Raw genomic sequence first — 24,765 nt, 5'->3', positions numbered from 1 at the left:
AAAACCATAATTCAAAAAGAGCCATGTACCAAAAAGTTCATTGCAGCTCTATTTACAATAGCCAGGACATGGAAGCAACCTAAGTGTCCATCAACAGATGAACAGATAAAGAAGATGTGGCACATATATACAATGGAATATTACTCAGCCATAAAAAGAAACGAAACTGAGTTATTTGTAGTGAGGTGGATGGACCTAGAGTCTGTCATACAGAGTGAAGTAAGTCAGAAAGAGAAAAACAAATACCGTATGCTAACACATATGTATGGAATCTAAAAAAACAAACAAAAAAAAGGTCATGAAGAACCTAGGGGCAAGACGAGAATAAAGATGCAGATCTACTAGAGAATGAACTTGAGGATATGGTGAGTAGGAAGGGTAAGCTGGGGTGAAGTGAGAGAGTGGCATGGACATATATACACTACCAAACATAAAATAGATAGCTAGTGGGAAGCAGCCACATAGCACAGGGAGATCAGCTCAGTGCTTTATGACCACCTAGAGGGGTGGGATAGGGAGGGTGGGAGGGAGGCAGCTGCAAGAGGGAAGAGATATGGGGACATATGTATATGTATAACTGATTCACTTTGTTATAAAGCAGAAACTAACACACCATTGTAAAGCAATTATACTCCAATAAAGATGTTAAAAAAAAAACTATTAGAAAAGTCAAGTTTCAAAAAGAATTCCAATATATAAGTCATAACAGGGTATATAAAACTGAGCTTCATTTTTTGTACTTAAGCTCCTTGATAATTAAAGTGAAAGGAGAGTAATGTGGTCATTTACTTATATCTCAGAAAGTCTTTTTTGTTGATAGGATTAAAGTGTAAAGAAAATGTTTTACATGCTGCTTTAAACTCCACGACCTTAAGTGGTCATATGGACATAACCTTAAATTATTCAAAAAGCAAAGAGAGCAACAGAATTTCACAAGATGCCAACTTTCATTAACATTAAAACACAGCTCATTGAACAAGTTCTATGGATACAAGAGCCTGGCTTTCATATATGGGGCTGGTCACCTTGCATTAACAAGAACACACACAATTAATATTTGAAATGCTTGAACCTATTAATGAAAATAAGTTTACTGAGTGTTCTTTTGTTTCTGATAATCCCTTATTTTCTTTTTTTTTTGTATCCTTATTTTCTTCTTAGTTTTTTTTTTTTTTTTTTTTTTGCGGTACACGGGCCTCTCACTGTTGTGGCCTCTCCCGTTGCGGAGCACAGGCTCCGGACGCGCAGGCTCACTGGCCATGGCTCACGGGCCTAGCCGCTCCGCGGCATGTGGGATCTTCCTGGACCGGGGTACGAACCCGTGTCCCCTGCATCGGTAGGTGGACTCTCAACCACTGCGCCACCAGGGAAGCCCTCTTCTTAGTATTTTTACAACTGGAAAAATAACTACTTCTTTATCCTTTCAGGCTTATAGTGAGAGACCACTGTTTATCTCAGATCTTCTTCCTTTGGGGGAACACTGCGAGAAATTTCTGGACACCTGCATAACTACAGATATTTCTTATCTGGGATAAGATAAGAGATCGAGAGATCAAGCCTCTTGTCACTTTCAGCTTAAACTAGCTTTCAGCAAAAGCCCTTCCACATTAGAGAGCAGATAATGCAAGTAGCCCTTATCACATTTTATGTTGTGTAAATGCTAATAAAAACAAACATCTCTTACTTTTCCTGTAAAAGCTTGCTATATTCTCTCTTTTGAATCCATATATTACTGCGTTGGCCAAAACGTTCCTTTGATTTTTAAGTAAAAATAAAAGACGCATTTTTCATTTTCACCAAGAGATTTATTGAGCAACATATTCACCATTTTGATCCACTACCTTCTGCCATTTTTCAGGCAACTTCATAACTCCATCTTCCCAAAGCTTTTTATCTTTTTGAGCTTTTTATCTTTTTAAGCAAAGAACTGATCCAGGTGTCTTTTACAGTCTTCCAGAGAATTGAAAATTTTTCCATTAAGAGAATTTTGTAAAGACCAAAATAAATGGAAATATGAAGGTGCAATGTCTGATGAGCACAGCAGATGAATCAGAACTTCCCAGACAAGCTGTAACAGTTTTTGCCTGTCATCAAATAAACATGCGGTCTTGCGTTATCCTGATGGAAGATTATGCCTTTTCTCTTGACTAATTCCAGACCCTTTTCATTGAGTGCTGCTTTCATTTGGTCTAATTGGGAGCAGTACTTGTTGGAATTAATCGCTTGGTTTTCTGGAAGGAGCTCACAATAGAGGACTCCCTTCCAATCCCACCACATACACAACATCACCTTCTTTGGATGAAGATCGGCCTTTGGTGTGGTTGGTGGTGGTTCATTTCACTTGCCCCACGATTTCTTCCATTCCACGTTATGGTACAGTATCCACTTTTCATCGCCCGTCAAAATTTGTTTTAAAAACGGAACGTTTTCATTATGTTTAAGTAGAGAATCACATGGTGAAATACGGTCAAAAAGGCTTTTTTCTCTTAACTTACGTGGAAACCAAACATCAAAGCGATGAATATAAGCAAGCTGGTGCAAATGATTCTCAATGCTTGATTTGGATATTTTGAGTATGTTGGATATCTCCCGCGAGGCATAATGTTGACTGTTCTTAATTAATGTCTCGATTTGATCTCTATCGACTTTAACTGGTCTACCCGACAGTGGAGCATTGTCCAGTGTGAAATCTCCAGCACGAAACTTCGCCAGCCACTTTTGACATGTTCAATCAGTCATAGCACCTTCTGCAAACACTACACAAATCTTTTTTTGCATTTCAGTTGCGTTTCTACCTTTCTTGAAATAATAAAGCATAATATGCCGAAAATGTTGTTTTATGCCATTTTCAATATTAAAATGGCTACACAAAAAGTCACCAATTTTGATAAGTTTTTTTTTAATTCATGCTGTTATGATGCTGTCACAATACAATCTAACAAAATTGTTTCGAATGTAGTTAAAGACAACTAGCGCTACTAGAGCCATCTTACAGAAAAAAACAAAAGAACTTATGGGCCAACCCAATACAATGTAAGGGAAGATTTCAAAAACAATGAGGTAGTGCATCTCTGATTTATCATGCACAGTTTTTAGTGCTAAAGACTAAAGTCAGGCAGAGAAAGACAAATATTATATGACATTGCTTATATGTGGAATCTAAAAAAATGGTACAAATGAACTTATTTACAAAACAGAAATAAAGTCACAGATGTACAAAATAAACTTATAGTTACCAAGGGGAAAAGGGGTGGGGAGGGATAAATTGGGAGACTGGGATTGACATACATACACTACTATATATAAAATAGATAACTAGTAAGAACCAACTGTATAACACAGAGAACTCTACTCAATACTCCATAATGACCTATATGGGATCTAAAAAAGAATGGATATATGTATAACTGATTCACTTTGCTGTAGAGCAGAAGCTAACACAACATTGCAAATCACCTATACTCCAATAAAAATTAATTTTAAAAAAAAGAATGCCCAGAAAAAAAAAAAAAAAGACTAGTGTCCCTACCCATATTTTAATATTTAAAAGTACCTACTAGGATTATCCAGCATGGCCAACACAATATTGAAATAGAACAAAGTTGGAGTTCTGGCACTGTCTGATTTCAAGACTTACCATAAAGCTACAGTAATCAAGACAGTGTGGTATTGGGGGGAAAAAAAGACAGATTAATGGTATAAAATAGAGAACCCAGAAACAGACCCCATAAATATAGTCAACTGATCTTTGAGAAAGCAGCAAAGACAATATGATGAAGATGGTCTTTTCAATAAACAGTGCTGGACAACTAGACATCCACATGCAAAAAAAGAAAAAGAAAAAAAAAGAATGTGGGCACAAACCTACATCCTTCACAAGAATTAATCTGAAATGGATGGTAGACCATTTGTAAGATGAAAAATTATAAAACTTCTAGAAGTTAAAGTAAGAGAAAATCTAGATCACCTTGGGTTCAGCAATGACTTTTAAGATACAATACCAAAGACATGATCTATGAAAGAAAGAATTAAGAAGCTGGACTTAATTAAAATTAAAAATTTCTGCTTTGTGAAAGATACTGTGAAAAGAATGAAAAGGCAAGCCACAGACTGTGAGAAAATATTTGCCAGACATATCTGATAAAGGACTTATTTAAAATATACAAAGAATTCTTAAAACTCAACAATAAGAAAAACAACTGGTTAAAAAGTGGGCCAAAGACACCTCACCAAAGAAGAAAGACAGATGGTAAATAAGCATATGAAAAGATGTTCTATGTCATAAGGGAAATGAAAATTAAAACAACAATGAGATATCACTACATACCTATTAGAATAACCAAAATCCAAAACACTGACAACACCAAATGCTGAAGAGGATGTGGAACAACTGAATCTCTCATTCATTGCTGGTGGGGATGCAAAATGGCATAAACACTTTGAAAGACAGTTGGTGGCTTCTTTCAAAACTGAATTTACTCTTACCATAGTCCAGCAACAGTGCTTCTTAGAATTTAACCAAAGGAGTTGAAAACTTATGTCCATACAAAAACCTGCACACAAATGTTTACAGCAGCCTTATTTGTAATTACTAAAACTTGGAAGCAACCAATATGTTCTTCAACAGGTGAATGGCTAACTTGTGGTATATCCAGAAAATGAAATATTCCTTAATGCTAAACTAAAACAAAACAAAACAAAAACACACACACACACAAAAAAAATGAGCTATCAAGCCATGAAAAGACATGGAGGGACCTATTTACTTACATATTACTAACTGAAAGAAATCAGTCTGAGAAGGCTACATGCTGTATGGTTTCAACTATGTGACATTCTAGAAGAGGCAAAACTATGGAGACAGTAAAAAGATTGTGATTGCCAGGGGTTAAGAAAGAAGGAGAGATGAAGAGGTGGAGAACAGAGGATTTGGGGGGCAGTGAAACTAACTCTGTATGATACTATAATGAAGGACAGATGCCATTACACATGTGTCCAAACCCATAAAAGGTACCACTAAAGGTGAATCCTAATGTAAACTATGGATTTTGAGTGATAATCATGTGTCATTGTAGGTTCATCGGTTATAACAAACATAACACTCTGGTGAGGGATGCTGGTAATGGGAGAGGCTATGTATGTGTGGGGGTAGGTGGTATAGAGGAAATCTCCCTACCTTTCACTCAATTTTGTTATGAATCTAAAATTGCTCTAAAAATTTCTATTAAAAAATAAAAAGTACTTGGGATTTATCCCCAGGCAGACCCAGGTTTTCTGTGAGACTAAAGTAAGCTTACTGAGAAAAATCCTAAAATTACATGATTGAAAATTTAAAGGAATAGTGTATATGACTTGATTAATAAAATTTAATTCCATTATAAAAGTCAAATTTAAGTTTATTATACATATTTTATATATTCTTATGTCAATGCTCTTGCCATATAATAACGTATTCAAATAACTTTAATAATATTATGCTAACATGCTTGGATATTTACTATTTATTTGCCAAAGAGTCAGCTGAATATTGTACATATTATTTCATTTAAATATCATAATAATCTTTAAGGTGAGTATATTGCTGTTTTCCCTTAAGGGCACTGCCCTTTGTTGTGGTGAAATAACCCACTTAAAATTGACTTCCATTTTTCTTTTTACTCTAAGACAGATACAGAAAATACTTGAGCCTTTTGTGCAAACCCTCTTAATAAAATCTTTCATTTTAAGGTTGATTCAATACCTCTTCCTAATTAAAAAAAAAACTCTTAATCAAGGTTCTTTCAAGAAACCCCTTCTTAACAACTTCCTGCCTCACTCAAAATAAAAACTAAACTGCTTATTATGAAGTTTAAGTCTAGACGGTCTGAAGCCCCATTAGCTTTCAGATCTTTGAAGATCATGTTCTTCTTTAAATATGCCAGATAAACTATTATCTCTGGGCCTTTACATTTGCTGTTTCCTCTTCCAGAAACAACCTTTGCCCAGGACTTACTCTTTCACATCCTCAAGGTCTTTACTCTCAGTGAGTTCATCCCTGGCTACCCTATCTAAAATCAACCCATCCAAACATCTCAATCCATTGCCTGGGTACTTTTTTTTTTTTTTCGGTATGCGGGCCTCTCACTGTTGTGGCCTCTCCCGTTGCGGAGCACAGGCTCCAGACGCACAGGCTCAGCGGCCATGGCTCATGGGCCCAGCCGCTATGCGGCATGTGCGATCTTCCCGGACCGGGGCACGAACCTGTGTCCCCTGCATCGGCAGGCGGACTCTCAACCACTGCGCCACCAGGGAAGCCCTGCCTGGGTACTTTTTATCCTTAATGTTTACCATTGACTAACTTAATAAATCTACTTATTTATCTTATTTATTCTCTGCCTCTTCCTCTACAATCTCCAAGTTTACCTGGCCCATATTAGGTGCTTAATAAATATTTTTAAGTAAACTACTTCAACAGAAGCCAATATTCTGCTTAAAAGTGAACAATTAAAATAAAAAACAAGAAAATGATACCTATTTTATCACTATGTAATATTGTTCCAGGAGTTCTATATATGCTAAAAAACAAAACAATGACATCTAACAATTAGAAAGAAGAAAATAATATCTGTTTTTAGATGGTTATGACCATCTTTTTTGTATTATAACCTACAGCTTTCATACAACATACAAAAGTAGAATAAAGAAACATTAATATTCATTAGGGATTTCAATAAGCTGACCAAGTATATGTAATAATTCATATCTTGCTTATATTTTAGAATAAAATAAAAAGTTGGAAGGCCAGACCTTATCACAATAGCATCCAAGATACATATCTTAAGATAAAATTTAAAAGAAATTATAGACTTCATATGAATAAAACTATGAAAACTCAGTGAGAAACAAAAGAAAGCATTAATAAACTGATGAGAAAATACAATATTAAGATGTCACTATATGCAAATTAATTCCATATTAATTTTGGCCAGAGTAAATTCCAGATCAATTACACCATGAAAAATTAAAAGATTAAACCAAAAATAAGTAGAAAGATAGAAAATTATTTCTCCAATATTAAAGTTAGGGTAGCTACTCTCAACATGAAAGTAAAGAAACCAAAACCACAAAGGCAAATTTTGATGTATTTAAACTATATTTTAAAACTCCTATTTAAAAATCATGTTAAGCAAAATATAAACAGACAACAAACCAGGAAGAAATATTTGTAACATATGGGAAAGCCAAAGGCTGCTTATTCTCACTATGGAAATTGTACTTGGAAAAAAATAAGAAAAATATGTTTACCTCCTATGTCAAGGAAAATAGATATTCACAGAATAAATTAAAACAATGCTGTAACATATTACAAACCTTTTTCCCTTACGAGGAACAGAGACATGTTAATGGAATACCTAGTGCTGCTGAGCTTACATTACAAAGGGCACCCGCGTACTATTTGTGGGACTATAAAGCAAGACTACTTTGGGGAGACAATCTGGCAAAGTGTTTCAAGAACTTATAAGTGTTTCTATGATTTATCCCATAGATTCACTTTGGAAAGTGTGTTTCAGGAAAATGATCATAAGAATATTTTTTACTATTTTTATCTAGAACTGTGAAATGTTGGAAACAATCTAAAACTTTATATAAATAATATAATATAAAAGCTTATATTTTAAGGACTTTGCAAGAGGAAAATTCTCATGATGTAAAGTTAAATGAAAAAGTGGACCTCAGCATTGTACTTACTGATGATCTTAATTTTACACAATATGAATATATATTAGCTATTAGATGTACCTAATATATAAGCACTAAATAGAAATTATTGTTTTTAAATGCTTTTGCGTGATATTTTTCTTGATAAGCATAAGCTTACTAACTTATTTTGGTTTTGAAACAGAAGTTTATGAATATATTTTACATCAGTTGGGTTGGGGAAAGATGGGAATAAAGATGATTGTGTCCTCTTTCCATCCTAAGAAATTATGGTGTTGAGTGGAGTGGGGCTACGGGCTCCCATCCCAATCAGCTTCCTATCAGCTGTGTGAATTCAGACAATCACTGAGAGTCTCTGCCTCAGTTCTCTTACCTGTAAAGTGGGAATAATAATAATAGTGGCCTCACTGACTTGTGGGAGCACCGAAATAGTTAATGCCTATAAAGCTCTTAAAACCATCTCAGGACATAGCAAGCACCACGTAAGTGTTAGCAATTATCATCATTGTTAGCACAACTCTACTGAACTGACAGAACCCTCAGGCAGTCATTTATTCCAATCCCCAATGTCTAGTCTCAATCTTGTGCTTTGAATATTATCTTAAGGAGTGAAAATGTATTAGGAACATCATGCCACAGTGGTGGGTGGCAGTATTAAGTCAAGTCAGATCAAGCTGGCAGCTAAGTTTTATATGCTCTGTGAAACCAAATTTGTCTCAAAGGAAGAATTTTTTTTTTAACAGATGTCTGAGTAACATGGAAGGCGGATGGCAGACTACTATTTACTGGATTTAATAATATGTGGCTCAATAGCCACGAACTTGCTGATAAAATCAGGATTGTTGACAGGTACAGCTCATTTAGAGATACGCATGTACCAGAAACAGCACAACGTACACCTCCTACGTGGTTCACTCGCCTGCTGACATTTCTCTATGACTAATCAGACACAAAACCTCTGGATTGGAAATGATTGAACCAATGCACATTTTCCCCTTTGTGTGTGTTCCATGTTCTCTTTTCAATGTATAATTCCAAACCGAACTATGGGTACAGAGACATTAAAAATTCCATGTGGAATTTTCAAGCAATGAGGCAGGGTAATTTATTGAGTTATTAATTTGTATTCTGTTCTCACTGAATTTTTCCATCCCCATATTCCCGTCAGGTATCCAGATCTTTTTACCCCTTTACCTCAAAAGAGGTTTGTGGTTACAGGGCTCAAAGCATTAACTGCCTGCAGATTCCCTTCTCAGCTTTTGTGTTTTGAAAATTAGATTTCAAGGATGAGAAGGTAATGATAGGGTAAAAAGGAACAAGAATATTTTTGACAAATTTTGGAAAAAGCAAAAATAAGAGGGAAAATGCTGAGAGTCATCACAACTAAGGGTAACGGAGGTTGCTGTATCCTGAGAATAGTCGGGAACACATTTCCTGAATAGTTGGGAACACATTTCCTATCTCTGGCAGCACCCCATTATGTGGCAGGACTTCAGCTGGAGACTGCATTAGGGAAGCTGGACCTACCACATGGACTATAGTCTTGGAAAAGATACCCGTCCCCACATTTGATATAAAAGCAACAGATATGATTATCCCCAAGCTTCAACAAGCAGTGTATCAGCAGCTACACAGACAGACTGAGGACCATCTTCTATTTGCCAGGTTTTTGTACAACACCAAGAAGAGAGCGTGCCCCCAATAATCAAATGACTAATTTTACAAGTCTGACTTCCTATAAGTTCCAAGTCTGACTTAATCATATGTGTATATGCGTGTATGTACGACATTTCTTGCCCATCTGAATTTATAGACGATGACTCATAACTTATAAAACTGTAATATAAATATCAATATGACTGCATATGAGAAGCATACTCATAACACATATGAAAAGTTCCAAACTTTTATCTCCATGATTCCCAAGTTGTTGCAAGACTGAATGAGAGCTTATGTTGTGTCTTTGGATCAAATGTAGAAGGGTAGTAATAAAGATATGATTGCATTCTATTTTCCACTTTAAAGAAAATGATAGGTTTCTTTTCAAAGTCACAAGTTAAATTGCCACATTGATTTTTTTTTCAAAGGAGCAGAGTTGAAGCTAAATGATACACTACTTGTGTATTTTATGAACTATCTAGTGAAAGGAGTCATAATACTGAAATTTAGCATCCTGTATTACCTATTGAGAAAGTCAAGCCCATTCTTTACAAAAGACTGTGTGACAGCATTGAAGAATAAGTAACAAATCATTATGATTTCCTTTGCTATTCATTGAAGGAATGATAATCATAATTAATGTGCATGTAATCTGTAATTTCATAGACGTGAGGCCATATATTAAGCATTAATTATAAGACGTTCAATTCCTTCATCTATTAAAATGCCCAGCGATTCCCTTTAAGTCCCAGCTTTCAAAGAACCACTTGGCCATTCTCTTACTTTCAAGGTGAATCTGGGGTATGATAGATCTTTCAATCAGTAAGAGAGAAAAGGAAATGCAAATTGTTTTTCCTAATCTCTGTGCTCTCCCAGCATCATATTAGAGAAATGTTGCATAACTTTCTTAGTCTGGCACAACCTATATCTCTGACAGAGGGAGATAAATTTTTCACTCCAAAAGTACTCACTTAATGATTGGAAAAGAGTAAGGAAAAGTCGCTTAGTCTACATGAAGCAACTTCTCCTGTACTGAAAGCACCTCTTCAAGAGAACATGTCTTTTGAAATCCTGATTCTAGAGTTATTTTCCATAGTCGACTATTTTGATGCCTAAAATTTATTGCTCTAGTATAGACTGACAACAAGGAGTATTACTGAAAATTATTGGGTTTTTTGTGAGAGATTTAAGACTGGGTTCAAATACATAAGTTAACTTTACCTAAAGCACTCATATCACCTTTTACTTTTGGAACAAGCCGTATCACAGTTCACAGTGATTCAGATGCTTAAGTCACATTATTTTCTACGGTTGACAGTGCAAGAGCTAGGCTTCAGACAGCTTCTCGTGTCCAAAGGCCTGATCCGCTGTGTCAGTAAAGTGGGAGCACTGTCATAGCATATTATGACATCTGTGATTTGTCTTCCTGACAACATCACAGTCTTTTGATTTACATGGACAGGACTTAAAATAAATGAGTGGAATATTCCCCAAGGCATATAATGAATTGCATCTGTTGCAATCTTGGTATTTCCTTTGCCCTGTTTATACCATTACTGCCTCTACCGAAGCAGTATTATCATTAAGTGTTTCCATGAATATGTCCTGGCACCAGCTCATAGCACCACTGCTATACTACAAACACTCTCAGCCTCAAAGGACCACGGCTGCATTAGCATTACTCCAATACCATACTGATTGTGATAAATGTTATGAGAGAAAAGAATATACATTTCTTGTTGCATTTCTTTGTATTTTTGTGTTTGATGACATAACAGCAAACTGTGTGGAGACGAAGTCATCTGTGAGGTAATCTTGCTGTACTGCAAAAATAATGTAAAAATAAATGACTGGGTGTTTCTGAACAATATTCTCTGAAGTCTATAAAAATTGGAAGCATTCGACTTTGTTGTAGTAAGATTAAGAAATGTCAGACAGGAAAATGTGCTTTGCATTTAAAACAAACAAATGGTGGAATCAGACAATATTTGTGCAACAAGATGTATTCCTAGAAAATGACTATATCTTTGTATATATAGTTTGATCAGTTTACCTTACGGACAGGCTCTACTAATTTATATGCCCTATATCCATTTTTGGGAAAAGATCAGGCTGAAAACAAGAGGGATTAATATCCATAGGAAAAAAAAAAGATGAAAGAAAAGCTGTTCTTTAAAACTGAACAACAGAAATGAAGCCTATAAACTTTCTAGGTTTCCCTGAATGTTTGATTTAATTTAAAAATAGTATCATATACCTTATTATATGTTTTAGTACTTAGGATGGCTCATAAATAAAGACAAGGTTTCACAAAGATTTTTTTTCATAATTAAATGTCATTATTCAAACCTATATAAGATTTTCCTAGTAAAAATGAAAGAAACCTGGTAATGAAATAATTCCATTCTATGCAATATAAGAATCCTTTGTATTAAATTTTATATAGAAATAAGATTTTGCTTTTCATGTTGCAAAATATATTAAAGTTTTATTGTTCTACCGATTTAAAAATATATCCAGTAGCTTATGTTAGATTTAATATGACTTTGCAAATGCTTACTAAGAAATGAAGAAAGTAGTGGTTAGGGTATTTTTCAAATAAAAGAAAAAACTTCAATGTTAAATGAATGTTAAATTTTTATCCTTAGTTTGAATATTGCGGATGCAATGAAATATCTTCTTAAATTTCTGCTAGTATTTAAGATGAAAAATTCTCTAAATTAATCTGACTGATTTCCTACCATTAGTAACATCTGGTATTAAAAACTTTCAAAACTGAACCTAATAGTAAACTATTCAAATATTTAACATTTAAAACATTATACAGCAGAAGTGTTTTTATTTTTAAAATAAATTTTAGAGGTTTTCATTTTTTGTTTTATCTTCTCATTTCCTAATCCCCAAAGTAACCAAATACAAGCAAAATATAAGTACAAAAATATACATCTTTATTAGTGGCAACCTAATAGAGTCATTAAAATAAAAATAAATTCACATGTGTATAAATATACATATGTGGAGTTTCCCTCGTGGCACAGTGGTTGAGAGTCCGCCTGCCGATTCAGGGGACATGGGTTTGTGCCCCCGTCCGGGAAGATCCCACATGCCGCTGAGCGGCTGGGCCCGTGAGCCATGGCCGCTGAGCCTGCGCGTCCGGAGCCTGTGCTCCGCAACGGGAGAGGCCGCAGCGGTGAGAGGCCCGCGTACCGAAAAAAAAAAAAAAAAAAAAAAAAATATATATATATATATATATACACACACATACATATGTGTATAATGCATTAGTGGTTATTTGTGCAAAGGGAAAATCTGATTTATTAATGTCACCAGTTTCACCACTATCACACGACTTTATCATTATGACATGACTAGAACCATCCTGTAAAGTTTTGTCATTAGCCAGCTTCACATTTTATCCAAGGAACAACAGGGTCATGGAGAACAGAGACTGGGGCAAAGAAACACTGGAGGAACCAGGGCAAACACTCGCCCTCTCAATCTTGTTAACTGACTAGCAAGCTTGAGTGAAAGCTGCATGAAACTCTTCAGTGGGTTTCCATGTCCCTCAGAGTCAATGTCGAAATTCTTACAATAACCTACGATATCCTACATGATCTTACCCCGTGAGTTCTGTGACCCTGTACCCTCTACACACCCCTTGCTTTTCCATCTCCAGTCCCACTGCAAAGCTAGAAGCTCTAAGAACTTGCCAAGTATACTCCCACTCAGGACTTTGCACTTGTTCTTCCCTCTGCCTGGAACATTCGTGCCACAGGTATATCACTGTAGCTCAAACCCTCACCTTCTTCAAGTCTTTGTTGAGTAGATTTTTTCAGTGAAAATATCCAGTGCCACTAGCAACTTACCTAACTACCCCTGAGCACTCCCTCCCCTCCCCTTCTGTTTATTTCTCTTCAATAGACTGTATACCTTATAACTTACTATATCGTTTCCTTAGTTTTTAATGTATTGCCTGATTCCCCCACCAGAATGTAAGTCCTTTAATAATGGGGATTTGAGGTGAAGAACATCTGTGTTTTACTTTCTTATACCCCCAGCACATTTGGCACAGAGAAGACACTCAAAATATCTGGTAGTATGTTGAATTGGGAAGATCGTGGAATAAAAATCAAATTTAAGAATCAAAAAGTATTTCATTTTCTTGCTAATAAACACACCAGAGGATTTCTTCTTATGAAGCAAACTTCTGAAAATGCAGTATACTGATTATTCCTTTTTGGTCACTTCCAAGAAGGCCAAATCTTGAGACCAAGTTGCTTTATTTTAAATGATGAAAATACTGTACAACAAAGTCTGGGCTGTAAGATTCTCTGACTCCAGGTTTTACCCTTTATTCTGTCACTGGCAGAAACTGGATTATACCTGAGCATCCTTCCAACCACTAAAGAACACTCTACCAAAATACTGATTTCTTAAAGCTGTTGTATGCAACCAGAGTTTTTGTGATATACAAAATGTTTACAGTCCAAAAGATAACCTACTTATAGGAGTACTTCCATTCAAGGTTACTGGACTATTTACATATAAGATCACTGAAACATTATAAACTGCAAATCAAAAGCCAAGAGTGTATTATGGCATTCCCCGCCAATTGAAAAGAAAAGGTGAAGCTCATTCTATCTTAGGAACTGATACTAGGATAGAAAAAAACAAGTTCTATAAATATAATCTTGGACCTGGAAAGAACCAAGGAGATCATTTTCCCTAATTCCTTCCTTTCATAAATGTCCAGCATGTAAGAGACAGCAAGGAGATGTTTGAGGAATAAAATTAAGGAAATTGGAAACAATTATATGATTTGTCTTAATTCATATTAAGTGGCAGAAGCAGGAATAGAACCAGACCTCCTTATTTTTTACACACAGCAATAACTTGAAGAAGTAGAAAGCTGAAATGAGAATTATAAGAATTAGTTAATTCTGAAGTATAATCTTCCTTTTTTTTTAAAAAAAAGGGACAATTCTGACAAAGAAGAAAATAGACTAGAACAATGTTTCCAAACTTACATAATTAAAAAAAAAATCCATATTCCCTAAAGTCCCATCATGGACAAGGCAAATCAGAGTCGGAAGGTGAGCAACCTAGAAATATGTCTTTTTAACATGTACCCCCAGTGACTGAACTTAACCTAGTTTGGGAGACAATATTGGGAAACAATAGACAATGGCCAGGTAATTCCATATCTTTTGGTCCCACAACCAATCAATGACAACAATTAAAAAGGCTACTTTTGCTAACAGACCTGTTATGGAGAGTGAAGAACCAAAAATTGCACAATTTACTTCAGGATGAATCCTCACCCACCAGCCGTAAGACAAATGACTTATCATTAATGCTTCAATATCTTGTACTCAAGCCACAGAGGGTATGTCTTTGTTTCTCCTCAACCCCCTTCTCTCTAGCTTTCTTTTTCTGAGTTTCTCAGTGCAAAGAAAGTCCTCAGAATCTATAGATAGAAGCAAAGTTTAATCTCAAAAAATCTCAGCTATCTGTAGTTAAGCTTGAGAGTATTAGGAATTCATGTTAATTTGTCAAAATTCAAATATAATGTGTACTTTCTCAAATGTTGCATACTTCTCAACAGATGTTCATACATCCATAGAGCCATGCTAACTTTAGACACAAGTTTTAATTTTGTGGAGTTTGTCTGCCTTAATTCAAAGAAAAAAAAAGATAAAGACCTATTTAAAAATGAACTAGTTCTAAATAGAATTTTAAAAAATGTTGTCTTATGAAGTTTCTCATGATGATTATTTCCCTATTTTTATTTGAAACAAAATTTTCAAAAGCACTATTGGTTTGTCAAATTATCATACTTGGTCTTTATCTCTACTTTCCTACAGACAAAAACTCCAGAAAAGAAGGAAAAAAGTGCCAGGTAAAATTTTACATAAAGTATTCATAGTCATCATCAATAGCATTATCACTGTTCAACACATCAAGTGAGAAGTTAGAATTAATTTTCCATGATGCAAGGATGATCACAGTATAGAAGGAGAACATGACATATTCAGGAAAAAACACATGAACTAAAAAAAGTAGTAATTTCTTAAAGAAAGGGAGGGATTTTCGAAAGGCTTTTCTGAAAAGCATGTCAGAATAGACCTGTAGGCAAGTGTTCACAAACTTTAGGAAGTACAGACAGTCCCCTATTTACGATGGTTCAACTTACAATTTTCTAACTTTATGGTGGTGCAAAATCGATATGCGTTCATTCAGTAGAAACCGTACTTGAATTTTGAATTTCAACCTTTTCCCAGGCTAGCAAAATATGGTACCATACTCCCTTGGGATGCTAGACAGAGGCAGTGACTGACAGCGCCGAGTCAGTCATGTGGGTAAACAACCAGTGCACTCACAACCGTTCTGTACCCATACAACCATTCTGCTTTTCACTTCCAGTACAATATTCAATAAATTACATGAGATATTCAACACCTTATTATAAAATAGGTTTTGTCTGAGATAATTTTGCCCAACTATAGGCTAATGTAAGTGTTCTGATACATTTAAGTAGGCAAGGCTAAGCTATGATGTTCGGCAGGGTAGGTGTATTAAATGCATTTTTAAAAAAATATTTATTTATTTACTTGGTTGCACAGGGTCTTAGTCGCGGCACATGGGCTCCTTAGTTGTGGCATGCGAACTCTTAGCCGCAGCATGCACGCGGGATCCAGTTCCCTGACCAGGGATCGAACCCGGGCCCCCTCCACTGTGAGCATGGAGTCCTATCCACTACGCCACCAGGGAAGTTCCTAAATACATTTTTGACTTAAGATGGGTTTATCAAGACATAACCATATCATAAGTCAAGGAAGATCTGTACAATAAAACCAACAGTCTTCTCTACATATACATATTTTAGGGTTTGGACTCCATAGATTCTGATTAAATAGATTCGTCATGTAACTCAGGAATCTGCATTCTAACAAATACCTTAGGTAGTGTTGGGACTAAAAGTTTGGATATTTCAAACTATAATTTAGCTTATTTAATTCAAACAATATCACTTTTGAAAATTACACAGCAGACTTAAAGAAACAGTGGTGTACTTGGGTACACCATGTTCCCAACTAGGTGTCTCAGTGCCACAAACACTCTTTTCTGCCCGAATTCAGTCCCAAAGATAAATGGAAAATATAACTATCCATGTTCTGTTCTTGGTCCTAATACTAACAAAGTAACATATGGCCTGGGCTGACACCTCTTCTCACTAGATCAGAAAATGTAGTTTCAAACAAAGATCTTTAGAGTAATGTTTTCTCTGGATCATCCAATTCTGACTCCCAATAAAATCAGAAAGCTTATCTCTTAAAATGCTCATTTCCATATCAGATGGCTTGTTTGTTGAACACATTGGACCGAGTGCAAACCATCATATGCCTCCTAGGTCCAATTTGCTCATTTACAAGATGCTACAAAAAAGAATGTATTATGAATAGTAACCAAATATGGAGTTACTTTAAGAAAAGTTTTATGAGAAAGTCCCTCCAAGCTCCTCCCTTGGAGGTTAAGCAATTTCTTTCAGTCTACTCTTTTATTTATACTTATGAAACCAGTTAGAGCCATTTCCTTTACTGAATAAACCCTAGCTCTTAAGATAGGTGTTTTACAAACATCAAGGGAGGTGGTGACGAACACTCCCGCCTACCATGCCTTTCCTTTTCACAATTGTGTTTCTCAGAAGAGGTCAAGCTTTGTCAGAATTCAGGGCACTCATAATGATTGTTCTTTTCCCTCAGATCATACTAGATATAAGCCAAAGCTGGTAATAAGAATCAAGGATTTCATCAGGTATAGTAAATATATCTTCACCGTTCCTGTCATAACGCAGAAAATGCGAAGTTTCAGTGTTTGGAAGGAGGCAACTAAAGAAATTAGATTTGTCTTTTAAAATTTATGAATACATGACTCAATCTAATGTAAAAAATGAAAAGCTCCTATTAAACATTAACATAGAGCCTTAAATAAACTTAATAAAAAAAAACTTCTGGGTTGAAATCTCTAGTTTTTGATTAAACATGAAAAAGAGATTCTAGGCAGAAGCAGGATATTTTAATAGCCAGGGGATTATTTGTTCGTCATAGGCAGCATTTATAAAACCATGGTAAAGAGACTTAGATTCTAGTTTTAAGTTTTTGACTAACTAGGTACATGACCTGGAACCTCATTTACTTTCTTTAGACCTCACATTCCTTATCTTTAGTGATAAGTTTATTACTGTCAGCAATCTCTAGGTACTTTAACAAGTTGAAGACTCTCATTCTAGATTAATCAGAGAAGGGTTTTTACTGCTACTTTCATTGAGCAGTTTATAAAAAGAAATGCCTGCTCTGGTTAGCAAACAAGGAAAAGAAAATAACTTCCAAGAGACTACTCAGAATCACTTCAGAATCTTACTTCTTAAGCCAAGTGACTGGAAATATGTTATATTGATTTAATTTGGATAAAAACATACTCTTCAGCATCTAATGGAAAGAAAATTTAGCTGATTAAAGAGTGTTCAAAGAGCTTTAGGGGGCTTCCCCAGTGGCGCAGGGGTTGAGAGTCTGCCTGCCGATGCAGGGGACACGGGTTCGTGCCCCGGTCAGGGAAGATCCCACGTGCCGCGGAGCGGGCTCGCTGAGCCTATGCTCTGCAATGGGAGAGGCCACAACAGTGAGGGGCCCACGTACTGCAAAAAAAAAAAAAAAAAAAAAAAAAGAGCTTTAGGACCTCAAACAGTTCTTACAAATCATTTTACTGATTTTAAGTATTTGATTCTAGCATGTGGGTTAAATTGTATAAGAGTATAAACAGGTCAAATATTAAGCTAGTAAAGGCTTGAGAAAAAATAATTTAGGTTTTTGCTTCCCCCCAGTTGTCTGTAATTGAATTATCTGCAAATGTGGAAAGGTTTTCCTGTCCCTTACACATACTACAAAACTTAACAAAATGTCAGATTTTTCTGTCCTTCTTCACTTATTATTATTAAAATGTTTAACTGAAAAGACTTAATATAGATGAATATCAAAAAGACTCATGAATAATTTTTGACTGCTTTAAGAAACATTCTAATTATGTAACTTTAGGTGAGGGGACACTTTAGAATCCATGTATCTGCACTCTTCAATTTATAGATGAAAGAAACAAAGCACATTGAGGTAAAGTGACTTATCCAAAATCAGATGTTTAGTGACCAAGCAAGGCTAAATTAGGGTCTCTTTACACCTAAAGCTCTTCTCTTTTCACTCCTTTGTTATTGCCAAGGTTTTATAAATTGGTAAGGGAGAAACAGGTGCCAAAGTCTGAAAAGTATGGAAAATGCTGCATATTTATTCCTCTTCTCAGAACTTCACTAAGCTCTTTAGTGAAAGAAAAATTTCACATACTTGATTTTGTTCAAGTCAATGGCCTCACTCTTCCTCTGCTACCCATTGTCACTGTGCCTACATATATTGCTATTTAATATATTATTACATTTACTATGCAATCCTTAGAGTATTTGCCTCAGCCTATAGCCAAATTTTGTCCTAAAATTTATAAACCAAAACAGCTATACTAGTTTACTAATATTAATCATAGAAATGTAGATAAAATACCTAGAAATGGATTAAAAAAAATGCTAGTCCAGGGAAGGAAGAACATAAATTTAGGCCAAAGTTATCTATACAGTTATACTTAACAGGAATTCTGGATTGAATGTGTTAGAGCAACTGAGCACACTTCTGATATTTGTTCAACTGACTGCATGAAATCAACTCACCCAAGGCCTAGGCTTAATAATTGAGGTTCTAGAACTTCTTTGGTAAAATGTAGATGAAAGAATTCAAAGACTTAGGAAGATAGGATTGTTGACAGGGATTTACCATATAAGACCTAGTCATGCATCCCCTAGACGGCTCAGAAGACTTTCCTTATCAAAGCATTGAGAGCCAATAGGGGAGGGAAGCACAGGCATGCCTTGAGAAGTTCACTGTCCTCTGCAGAACAGACCTTCATGTCATCAGACTCAACATCCTACCTATTAATTGCGAAGGGACCCATTCTGCCTTTATGGATCACAAAACGGATACTATCTGCCCTGTCTTTGGTGATGGCTAATTCAACATGGGATCTGTTTCAGACAGACTCTGGGGTAACCCTAATGAGTCCCACCTCCTGGTGTTCATTTCTTTGTGTAATACCTTCCCCATGAGTATGGATGGTATCTACGACTTGCTTCCAACAGATACAATATAGTGAAGGTAATGGATGTCTCTTTGGTGGTTATACATTATATGGCTAAGGTTATGGGCAGCCACTCCCATTATATAAATATATAAATATAAATAAATAAATAAATATATATATATATTGCATCTTGCTAGAAGACAGGCTACTGACTCACTATATGGTCTTTGATGAAGCAAATGGTCAGGTTGTTGAAGTCCACAAATCAAGAAACTACAGGATTCCTCTAGTAACCAAGGGCAGCTCCAGTTGATAGCCAGAAAAAAAAATCTGGGGCCCTCAATCACAGAGCTACAAGGAAATGAATCCCAACAATCTGAATGAGTTTGGAAGTGAATTCTCTCCTGGTTGACCCTCCAGATGTGAGTACAGCTTGTTTGATATCTTTACTGCAGCCCTGTGAGTCCCTGAGCAGAACACACTACAAAACCATGCCCAGATCCCTAACCCACGGAAACTGTAAGATAATAGATGTGTGTTGTTTTAAATGGCTAAGTATGTGGCAATCTGTTATTCAATAAAGGAAAACTAGAACAGAATTCCTAACACTGAAATAGATGGATAGCATTTAAGGGGGGGAGGGGAAGGGAGGGCTGTAGGATCTGAACAAACAAACACAAAGACAAAAAGTCTAGGTTTAAGAAAATGAGGCCTTGTTTGATTTCACACAATGAAAAATCATAGCCCTTTATCCAAATCTTTTTTCCATGTTATTGCATATTTCTCTTAAATGAAAGTGATTCTAGAACCAGAAGAAAGCATTTGGTAACTCTACCACAAATAATGTGGCATTCATGGGTTGCTAAGACTAGCAAATTATGTGGGTCAGGTGATTGATGCAGTTCTGAAATTAATTTATCTTCATAATAGGTTAACTGACTCTAAAAATCTACCCTATAATTTTTCCCCACTACCTGAGTGTATGGTTGGGATGAGCTTACTCAGCAATTGGAAGGTTTACCATATTGACTCTCTGATCCGTGAAAGGGAGAGCTGCAGTGATCAGAAAATCAGAAGAGCCGTATGTAAGTCCATGAAAGTGCCCTTTCTACCAAAATATATGTATGTATATGAATATGTGTGTATATCAATACACACACATATATATAATATATATGTATATAATCTTCAGTGGAAATCAAATACAGTGTCACTAGGAATGACTTCAAAGATGCAGATGATTTCTAGCATAACCTTTTTTAACTCACTTGTTTGCCCTATCAGAGGATGAACGGATCTTTGAGAAACAATCAGTTTTCAAAAACTTAACTATTTAGTGACTCCAATCTCAGTTGCTGCTATTCTAGGTATAGTCTCTTTACTCAAATCTTTCCTTGGAACCTGGTATGCAACAACAGATCAGAAAAAAAACTTTTTTTTTTTTCCTACCTCAATAAACGTAGAGGGATTTCCCTGGTGGTATAGTGGTTAAGAATCCACCTGCCAATGCTAGACACAGACCTACTAGAGAATGGATTTGAGGACACAGGGAGGGGGAAGGGTAAGCTGGGACGAAGTGAGAGAGTGGCATGGACATATATACACTACCAAATGTAAAATAGATAGCTAGTGGGAAGCAGCCGCATAGCACAGGGAGATCAGCTCAGTGTTTTGTGACCACCTAGAGGGGTGGGATAGGGAGGGTGGGAGGGAGACGCAAAAGGGAGGGGATATGGGGATATATGTATACGTATAGCTGATTCACTTTGTCATACAGAAGAAACTAACACCACAATGTAAAGGAATTATACTCCAATAAAGATGTTAAAAAAATAAATAAATAAAAATATTTTCTAAATTTATTTATCTTATTATCTTTCTTTTAGAAAGTGAGATACAGGAGCTTGGAATAGCAGTTTCAGAATTTAATTTCTAGTTTAAGGTTCTTTCCTATGTAAATCTTCAATGGCTCTCCTAGCAGTCATCAAATAAATATAAATTAAATCAATAATTATATAACACTTTTTCTGCTATTAATTGAGCAGATTTTTTAAATGATAATATTTAATGCCAGGATAAGAAGGTGAGTCAGGACCTAATATAAACTGCTATTGGAAGTGTAAACTGGTATAACCTTTAAGAAAAATTTTTTGTGTTTCAGTGGAAAACTGTATCTGCTATAGCACATTCTTATGGATTATCATTTTCTAGCCCTGTCTGTTGTCTTGAAGTTATTTTGCAACTCTATGTAAGTTGTAGATAACTAATATAGATATATAAACGTTATCCTGCTAGTGATTTTAATAGCCTTACCCGCTCTCTGTGGAAAAAAAAAAAAATCAGTGTTGTCTCAATTTGCTGTTCAGTTAGGGATTCATTTACTTCTTCATATACATTTGCGTTATTTTGACATTTCCTTTGAAATAGTTATAACATTTGCCTGGTTCCCTCATTTCTTACAAATAAATTATTTAATACGTACTCATTTTACATCTGTGTGAAAGTTGTGATTTTACCTTTTCCTGAAAATTTATTAATAAACCTTTCTGGAAAATTATTTGGCAGTACAGCTAGTCTTTTTTATCAATGGATGCCCAACCTGGGGATATGGAGGGCTAACTATAGGCCATTTTAAGGGAACTGAGCACCAGCAGAAGTTGGTATCTGCGGAGGGACTGGAACCAACCCCAGGAAGATATGGAGGGCTGACTACAGTTACCAACAGTCATAAAAATTTTCAGACTATGTGCCCAAATAACTTCACTTCTAGGAACTTGTCCTAAAGATATAGTGAGAGATATATTTACAATGATGTTTGTTTCAACATTATTTACAGTAACAAAATGTTTATTTGGAATATATTTATTTAAAAATTAGAAAAACTATTAGATAAATTTTGGTTGTGCATAAAAATAAAAGTTGTGAACTATAAATAAATAAATCCGGCAAATTTGAAGGATACAAAATCAACATACAAAAATTAATTGCATTTCTATACACTAACAATGAACCAAAAAAGAAACTGAGAGGAAAAGAAGATCTATTTCCAATACCATCAAAAAGAATAAAATACTTGGGAATAAAATTAACCAAGGAGATGAAAGACTTGTACACTTGTACACTGAAAACTACAAAACATTGCTCAAAGAATTTAAAGATACGAATAAATGGAAAGATATTCATGTTCATAGGTTGGAAGACTTAAAATTCTAGATGTCAATAGTACCCAAAGTGATCTACAGATTTAACACAACCCCTATTAAAATCCCAGCAGCATGTTCAGCAGAAATTAAATTAAAAAAAAATCCATCCTAAAATTTATATGGATTAAAATTATATGGATTAAAGGAACCCTGAATAGCCAAAGCAATCTAGAAAAAGAAGAGCAAAGTTGGAAGTCTCACACTTCCTGATCTCAAAACTTATTACAAAGCTACCGTCATCAAGACAGTGTGATACTAGCATAAAGACAAACATATAGACCAATAGAACACAATAGAGAGCCCAGAAATAAATATATATACATATAAAATATATACGCACACACATACACATACATATTCAAATGATTTTCAACAAGGGTGCCAAGACCATTCAGTAAGGAAAGGACAGCTTTTGAAGAAACAGTGTGAGAGAAGTGGATATCCACATGCAAAAAAATGAAGTTAGACCCTTACATTAAATCATATACAAAATTTAGCTCAAATGGATAAAAGACCTAAATGTAAGAGCTAAAACTACAAAACTCTTAGATGAAAACATAAGCGGAAAAAATTCATAACACTGAATTTGGCAATAATTTCTTAGACAGGACACCCAAAGCACAAGCAACAAGAGAGAAAAATAGATAAATTGGACTACATCAAAATTTTAAACTTCTGTGTATCAGAGGACACAATTAACAGAATGAAAAGATAAATCATAAAATGAGAGAAAACATTTGCAAGTTGTACATATGATAAGCATTTATATCTATATCATATAAAGAACTCCTATAACTCAACAACAACAACAAAAACAAATAACCCAAGTAACAAGTAGGTCAAGGGCGTGAATAGTCATTTCTCCAAAGAAGGTATACAAATTGCAAAAAAGCTCATGAAAAGATGCTTGACATCGCTAATCATTAGGGAAATGCAAAGCAAAACCACAATGAGACACCACTTCATACCCATTAGGATGGCCATTAAAAAAAAAAAAGAAAAGTATAATGTTGGTGAGGATCTGGAGAGATTGGAGTGCTTGTGCATTGATGGTGGAACTGTCAAATGGTACAGCCACCGTGGAAAACAGTATGGTGGTTCCTTCAAAAAATTAAAAATTAAATTACCATGTAATCCAGAAATTCCAGGGTCTTGAAGAGATAGTTGTACATTCATATTCACAATAGCCAAAAGGAGGAAGCAACACAAGTGTTCCTCAATGGACAGATGAATTTAAAAAGTGTAGTGTATACATAAAACAGACTATTATTCAGCTTTAAAAAGAAGGGAATTCTAACACGTTACAGGACATTATGCTAAATGAAATAAGCCAGTCATAAAAAGATCAATACAATATGATTCCACATAAATGAGGTCTCTAGAGTAGTCAAATTAACACAGACAGAAAATATAATAGCAGTTGCCAGGGGCTGAGATGAGAGGGGAATGGGAAGTTATTGTTAAATGGGTATAGAGTTTAAGTTTTGGAAGATGAAAAGAGTTCTAGAGATGGATGGTGGTGATGACCGCACAACAATGTGTACATACTTAATACCATTAAACTACACACTTAAAAATGATTAAGACGGTAAATTTTATGTAATGTGAATTTTACAATTAAAAATTTTAAAACAAGTAAACCATGAAGTATTATCTAAGGTGTGTTTACTCTGCATTTTCCCATTTAGAATCCTATACTCACTCTGGGAGGTATGCTGGGTTTTCTCTGTTTTTTGTTTTTTAATAGATCTTTATTGGAGTATAATTGCTTCACAATACTGTGTTAGTTTCTGTTGTACACCAAAGTGAGTCAGCCATATGCGTCCCTATATCCCCTCCCTCTTCAGCCTCTCTCCCACCCTCCCTATCCCACCCCTCTAGGTGGTCACAAAGCAGGGAGCTGATCTCCCTGTGCTATGCGGCTGCTTCCCACTAGCTATCTATTTTACATTCGTAGAATATATATGTCAATGCTACTCTCACTCGCCCCAGCTTCCCCCTACCCCTCTGTGTCCTCAAGGCTATTCTCTAT

This window comes from Delphinapterus leucas, chromosome 11, assembly GCF_059928025.1.
Source record: "Delphinapterus leucas isolate spDelLeu-1000000601 "Yukka" chromosome 11, BTC_Dleu_Yukka2, whole genome shotgun sequence".
Taxonomy (NCBI): domain Eukaryota; kingdom Metazoa; phylum Chordata; class Mammalia; order Artiodactyla; family Monodontidae; genus Delphinapterus; species Delphinapterus leucas.
The sequence above is the reverse complement of the archived record's forward strand: the minus strand, read 5'-3'. Positions refer to the sequence as shown.